Genomic DNA, 5,493 nt, shown 5'->3' with positions numbered 1-5,493 from the left:
TTGGTAGATGCGGAAGTGGCTAGTTCTGCGTGGTGAGCGCCCCGGCTGGCCCTGGCGCGCGACCAGGCCACAGGCGAGCAACAGGTGCGGAGCTCCTTACCCGATGGACGGCGGGGACCGCCTGTTCCTCTTCCCTGTATCCTGGACTCTTCTCTCAGCCGCGACCGCACGTTCCCGTCGACGACGGCCTCTGGGCGCGGCCTCGGCGCCGACCGCAGCGAAGCATGTCGACCGCGGGCAGGACCCGGGGAGAGGACGCGGGCGGCGCGGGCGGCGCGGGCGGCGCGGCCGAGGACGAGGGTGGACGAGCCCGCCCTGATGGGGAGGCGGAAACCGCGAGAGGAGCCGCTAAATCGGGGGGTGACCGGGACAAGAAGTGCGCGACTCGCTGCTCGCCGAGTCACACGACCGCGTGGCGAGCGTGCCTGGCGCGTGCGCTTGGCGCCGTGGGGCCGTGGTGGGGTCCGTGCGGCTCGGCGCTCCGCTCTGGACTGGCGCCGGCGCCTGCCGCCCGCCGCGCGCCGCCCGGTCGCGCCCGCACGCCCGCCCCACCGCCCGGCCCATCCACCCCACGCCCAGCTGCATTCAGCTGCCTGCACAGGGACAGCTGCCGGTGTTGTTGCAGCTGCCGCCAGTCCGAGGGAGGGAAGTTTGCTTGCCCACCCGCCAGTGTGGCAGCTGCATTCGCAGAGTGGCTGTGCGGGCTGGGTATTATTGTTGTCCACGGTAAAAAGTTTTTCTTGGATTTCAAGGTTTTTTTCATTAATTTCAAGCTCGGGAAGATAATTTGAAGATCAACCTTTGAAGTTTCAGAATCTGCCTTGCAAACCCCCTGCTCCATCCAAGGGGAAGCCTGGGAATTTTTGGTCTGATATGCAACGGGTTGCCTTTGGTTTATCAGACGAAATTTCCAAAAGCCTCCTCTTGGAAGGTGAGGGTTTTCAGGGAGATTCTGCGACTTCAAGGGCCGATATTGAAATCAACTACCCCATTGAAATTCATGAAAGAACTTTGGAATCCAAGAAAAACTTTTTACCGTTTCCGGTTGGCGTGTGGCACAGCGAGTCACGCTAGTTAAAAGTTTACAACTTTTGCGTCTCTCATATATGGTTGTCGTAGTGCTTACTCCGGTGGCGCGCGGCGCGCGGAGCGCTGGTGAGACGATCATCTATACATATCGCTCTGGCGAACGGTCTCTCAGTCGGGCAAAAACGATCCCCACGAGAGATACTGAAACAAATACAAACAAAAACGCGCCGCGAGGTTTGCGTTCCCCATACACGCGCCGATCCGCGCCGCCGTGCAAATCTGCAACTGACGATGGAATCGGGGCTGTACATGGAGTTTCAATCCTTTCCGGCGGGGGGCGGCCGGGAGCGGGAGCGTCCCGTCCAGTGCATGTCTCTGTCGGCCCACTGACGCGCGCCCGGCCCCGGGACGTATCGCTGTTTGATCGGCCGTCAAAGTGTCATGAGGGGGACGCAGCCTCTCTGCTGCTCATGGTTGTGCTCACGGCTGCTGTCTAGCTGTTTGTTGCAGCCCGCGGCCCGACGACCGACCGCTGGACAGCTAAACAAACAAGTCAAGACAACAAACAAACCAAAACGGTCCGCTATCATTTATATTTGGTGTGTCGACTCCAACTCTTTACTTAAAAAGCACAGAAAAAGACATGAAAAAACATCGTTATCTTTGGATACGTGACGTGTTCCCCGTGCTTCAGACTAAAAGAGACGTATGATCTTTTATGAACGATTCTTTTTTTAAAACTTTTTGCGTGAAAAGAGATGGTGGGTTTTTCATCGAATACTCCTTTACCTTTACCCCCAGCCTATTCCGCCGTTAGAGGCGTGCGTGTATGTGTGCGCGCGCTCGCATACGTGTGTGTATGTGTGTGTGTGTGTGCGTGTGTGCGTGTGCGCACGTGAGTGTGTGTGTATGTGCGTGTGTGCACGCACGCTCCAACTTTCATTGCCCTGCGTCATCAAAGTTTCAGAGACGTTTGAGCAGTGCGCCGTTGGGGGGGCGCAAGCTATATCGTTGCAGACACCCACACTGCAGCAGCCACAGACGTTGCTGCTGCTGTGAGCTAACTGCGCCGGAAGGAAGACGGGGAGGGTATGCAATGCGAATGAATTATCCCTCCCCCTTCCCCGCGCGGCGGCCGCGCCCGTCCTCGTAGACCTTTCATCCAGAAAAGTGATTTTCTTTTCCGCCTTAATGAAGAGAGACAAGAGAGGTTCAACAGAAATCCCGATGCCATAATATGACAAAGGGCCCGGCGGCTGCGCTGTTGAGCCTCGAGGTCCTCAAGACTCTCCGCCACAAGGCCGATGGTCGCCAACAGAGTCAAAAGGTGGAGTGCGGAGGGGTGATCAATTATTTTTTTCGTCGTCGTCGTCGTCGTCTTTCCTTTTCTTCATCTCGCAGCGCAGCCGTCGCGGCAACGCTGCGTGCGCTCCAATTCAAACGGTTTTGTATCGTTTTTTATTTTATCTCCCCCAGCAAGCTCACGTAGCAGCTGGAGAGCGACAACTCTGAATCATTGATGCGTTTTTGCAGAGAGGCATCTCTGCCGTAGGATAGCACAGCAGGTCACGTGGTTCGCTTTCTCGCTGGCGACACTAACTGCATTTTTTAACAAGTTTCGGTTTCCCACGAGCTCAGCCTCGGCCTCGCAAATTAAAAGCGATAACATAAGCTACTTAGGAGAATCCTTGAGTTCCTGCACTGCACCCGAAAAAGAAAACTTTTCTCGATCCAAGTGAAGTACAATAATTAACTTCTGCTAATTCCTTGAAAGAAAACTAATTTGCGTTCGTGGTGCAAAAATTGTGACTGAATAGAACGAACTTATCTTTTTCTTCACGATTAGTAAGTATTCTTAGGAATCTTGAGAATGCAAATCGTTTTTATTCGATTACCTGATGCAAATTTTTCTCAGTACGAGAACAATTAATTCATTTCGAGGAGTGTTTTTTACTTGGTGTGGCTCTATAAGAAAAATACAAAATAACCAGCGTTATACGAAAGTAGCAAAAGCAACAAACGAACTTGTTGTTCAGGATCCACTCCTTTTTGGCGTCCTCTTCTTCCTCCAGCCGCCTGTTGGGCTCCGGTTTTGTTCGCCGAACGCGGATCCTGCTCCTCGTCCGGGCGCGCGCGCTCTCCAAGAAGTAAGGTAACCAGATCCCCGCGCCGCCACCGCGCCGCCACCGCGACAGGGCGCGCCGTGGCCGTGGCGCCCGGACCGCGCGCACCTCGGGCAGGTGGTGCGGGAGAGAGGCGCCAGCACCCGGGACCGTTAATGAGGACGACGAGCCCCTCCACACACACCATCCCAGGCACGCTTCGCACCACACTGCTGCGCTAGCAAGGACGAGGACAGAAATAATGGGTACCAGGAGGGGAAAAAATAGTATGGATAACGGTTTTTGTTCTGCTTTTGCTTCGAATAAAATGTACCGGTTCGGTTTATTTGATATTTCATATTGCACATCGGCGATGGTGGGACGTGGGACTGCCTCACGGGTAAATCTACGTAGAATCGACGTTGAGTCCACTTGGATGAATGACGCGGACTCGACGTCGGATTTACGCCGACAAAAGACCACACCGAAGAACACTCTCAGTCCACTACTGACATTTTTCCAAATACGAAAAACTTCTTTGTTAAGCAGTAACTAATCAAAAAAATTGTGAGTTACAATGACAGGTATCGAAGTTACTGCAATTTTTCTCTTAGTAAATTTAAAATACCATTGATAATTTTTTAAGTGGCAAATTAAATTCTCCGAATTACTTACAAAATTTGTAAGAATTACTGCAGTATAAAGAAGTAAGTCGATAAACATATATAATTCGGTCTGTGTAGTTCCCAACTAGGTGGGTAGTGGAGTTGACTAGTGACGTATCATGACGAACGGAGATCCGGGCGCAACTTCTGCCGGTGACGGCCTGCGATTGACTCTGCGGGCTGAAGCGAAGTGCCTCCCAGGTCGCCCGCCGCCCACGAGGCGGAATAAGTAAGATGGCTTTTACGCTGGTGCGGCCGTCAAAGGGAGCGGGCGGGCGGCGGGGCACGGCCAGACCAGCGCACGAATAAGGGTGCTTGCTTAACGTGCCGCGCGCTCCTCGCCGCCGCCCTCCAGGTCGTGCTGCAGCCACCGGTCGTCCGCCTCCAGCTCCGTCTGCAAAGGGCGTGGAGCACACTTGAAAATCCAGAGCAGAGCAGTGTGCTTGGCACAACCTGCAAGTTCACCATTTTTAACAATGTGCTTGTCAAAGGTCACAGCACGCTGATTGAACAGTGTGCCCGGACAAGCATATTGCACCAAAAACAACCTGTGTGTTCTTAATTCGAGAACAAATTGTAAGAAAAATGTTCTTATTTTAACCCCCTTTTGAAGCTTACAACAATAACAATACAACTAATGAAAAGGGGTCAAGGGAAGAACATTTCAGCATGCTGTTTTTCAATCGGTGTGCCTACCTTTACCCTATTAATAGCATGCCGCAATAAACAGAACACACGACACTGACCTTCCTGGAGACTCGGTTGTAGTCGGGGTCGTACTGCCGCGGTCCGGCCTCCATGTAGGCGGGCCGGTCGGCCGTGCCGTGCAGCACGAGCTGGAACGCGCCCAGGGTGCCGGCGCGCTGCTCGTCTCCCCGCGTCTGCGGACACGTCACAGGGTCACTCGATGGGCGCGGCCAAGATCACTTGATTGATGTTGTGCGTGGGGGTGACACCACCGCCCTGCCCTGCCGACTCATGCCGACGACGCTACTTGGAGTTTTAGCAGAGCTGAAAGGACGACGACGACGTCGTGGAGGGTGATGTGTACAAAGTGTACTCCGGCCCCTATTGTCCCTGCTGCTTCACTTGTTTCCCTGCTGCACGGCGTTACGCGAATATTTATACGCTTGTTTGTTCTGTGTTATCAAAGCACATACGCTGTTCCACGGGTACCTGGAATCATTCTGAAAATTCGATATACACCAACCATACGAACGCTTCGGAACAGACGTCGTAAATACACGGAAAAAAACCCGTAGAACTTCCACAAGCTACCGATTAGCTGCGATGTTTGCTACCCAGGTACTAACCATCACGAACTTTTTAAGCTTTCACGGTTGAACATTTGCTGCGGTAGCCACCCATGAGTTGAGAGAGCTAAATGAGTCATCCGAACCAGATCATGATGAAGGGCAAGCTGTTACCCGGAAGCCATCAGTTTTAGCATCTCACGTTTGACTCGCACAGCGAAAGTTTAGCTTTGGCATCTTAAAATTTAGCTAGTTCCAGGACAGCTAACATTACAGCTACAGCAGCTGACGTTTTTTTTTCGTGCAGGTGAGTGCCTCTAGCTCTGCACGCCCACCTTCCATAACCTCCGTGAACTCTGCCCGTCTCTCTTTCTCTACCCCGGGGGCAAATACCGGAACCGATATCATCGCTAATTGGAGAGAGCTCTGACCTCCCTATTCCTA

General features: G+C 53.2%; 2 protein-coding genes across 2 annotated transcripts in view; both read right to left on the bottom strand.

The window, feature by feature from the left end:
- LOC113201877 (ankyrin repeat and death domain-containing protein 1A-like) overlaps positions 1-487 on the bottom strand; it is a 60,454-nt gene extending 59,967 nt beyond the window's left edge. Inside the window, exon 1 of the mRNA XM_052267079.1 lies at positions 101-487. The gene's annotated coding sequence lies outside the window, so the exon portion shown is untranslated. The remainder of the gene's footprint in view (positions 1-100) is intronic.
- LOC113206906 (neuroendocrine convertase 1-like) overlaps positions 1-5,493 on the bottom strand; it is a 25,304-nt gene that overhangs the window by 2,574 nt on the left and 17,237 nt on the right. The gene's annotated exons all lie outside the window — the stretch shown is intronic.

The sequence above is a fragment of the Frankliniella occidentalis genome, unplaced genomic scaffold, assembly GCF_000697945.3.
Source record: "Frankliniella occidentalis isolate FOCC.00 unplaced genomic scaffold, Focc_3.1 Scaffold46, whole genome shotgun sequence".
NCBI lineage: Eukaryota > Metazoa > Arthropoda > Insecta > Thysanoptera > Thripidae > Frankliniella > Frankliniella occidentalis.
This window is presented reverse-complemented; position numbering and strand designations above follow the sequence as displayed.